We start from the raw sequence: 1,772 nt of genomic DNA, 5'->3' as shown, positions 1-1,772 counted from the left end.
TCGGCCCCCGCCGCGGGGTCTGCCGTGATTTCCATGACCACGGGGTTGGATGGATCGGCTTCCGGGGCCGAGTCGGGCAAAGCAGTGTTGATTCCCTTGGGACTAGTGCTCAGGTCCGGGACAGGTGGCGCGTTGCCGACCTTCCCTGGCTCGGGTCCCGATCCCAGGGCTGGGAGTGCTTCGCCGACCCCTACCGGCTCGGGATAGCGGATTGAAGGCTTCAACTGGTCGCTAACGAAAACGCCATCGGGGACGGGCATTCGGCCGGACGCCGCCTTCGCCAGCTCGTCAGCGGCTTCGTTGAAGCGCCTTGCGACGTGGTTGAGCTCTAACCCGTCGAACTTGTCCTCGAGCTTACGGACCTCGTTGCAGTAGGCTGCCATTTTGGGGTCGTGGCAGCTCCACTCCTTCATGACTTGTTCGACGACCAACTGGGAATCGCCCCGGACGTCCAGCCGACGGATACCCAGCTCGACGGCGATGCGGAGCCCGTTGAGGAGGGTTTCGTATTCGGCGACATTATTGGATGCAGGGAAATGGAGGCGGATCATGTACCTGATGCTCACGCCTAATGGAGAGACGAAAACGAGGCCCGCTCCGGCGCGGGCCCTCATCAGTGATCCGTCGAAGTACATTGTCCAGTACTCCTGCTCCTCCGGCGCCGATGGGGTTTGAACCTCCGTCCATTCAGCCACGAAGTCGGCAAGTGCCTGAGACTTGATGGCGGTGCAGGGGATGTAGGCGATTCCCTAGTCCATGAGCTCAAGCGCCCACTTCGCGATTCTCCCCGTAGCATTTGGGTTCCGGATTACTTCACCTAAAGGGAATGATGAAACAACTGTTACCGGGTGGGAGGTGAAGTAATGACGCAGCTTCCTCTTCGTGATAAGGATGGCGTAGACGAGCTTCTGGATCTGTGGATAACGCGTCTTGGATTCGGACAAGACCTCGCTAACGAAGTACACCGGGCGTTGCACCTTGAGAGTGTGTCCCTCTTCTTCCCGTTCCACCACCAGGGCCGCGCTAACCACCTGGGTGGTCGCCGCGACGTAGAGCAGGAGGGTCTCGTCGTCGGTGGGCGGGACTAGAATCGGGGCCTTCGTTAGGAGGTCCTTGAGTCGGTCAAGTGCCTCCTGGGCCTCGCTGGTCCATTCGAAGCGGTCAGACTTCTTCAGGAGCCGATAGAGAGGAAGACCTCGCTCGGCGAGGCGCGAGATGAAGCGGCTTAGAGCTGCTAAGCATCCCATGATGCGCTGCACCCCCTTTATGTTCCGGATTGGCCCTATGTCGCTTATGGCCGCTATCTTCTCCGGTTTGCCTCGATGCCGCGCACGGAGACGATGAAGCCTAATAGCATGCCCCTGGGGACTCCGAACACACATTTCTCGGGATTGAGCTTAATACGCTTGTCCCTCAGCCTTTCGAAGGCTAGCTCCAGGTCGGGAACGAGCTGGTCACCCCTCCTGGATTTAACCACGATGTCGTCGACGTAGGCCTCAACGGTCCGCCCGATGAGATCTCCGAAGCACTTCAGCATGCATCGCTGGAAGGTAGCCCCCACATTTTTGAGGCCGAACGGCATCTTAACGTAGCAGTAGGGGCCAAAGGGGGTGATGAAGGAGGTAGCGAGCTGGTCGGCCTCTTTCATCGCGATCTGATGGTAGCCGGAATATGCATCGAGGAAGCTGAGGGTCTCGCACCCGGCGGTCGAGTCGACTATTTGATCTATGCGTGGCAAAGGAAACGGGTCCTTGGACACGCTTGTTGAGACC

The sequence above is a fragment of the Setaria italica genome, chromosome II (genome assembly GCF_000263155.2).
Source record: "Setaria italica strain Yugu1 chromosome II, Setaria_italica_v2.0, whole genome shotgun sequence".
Classification (NCBI taxonomy): Eukaryota; Viridiplantae; Streptophyta; class Magnoliopsida; order Poales; family Poaceae; genus Setaria; species Setaria italica.
Note: the sequence above shows the minus strand (reverse complement) of the source record.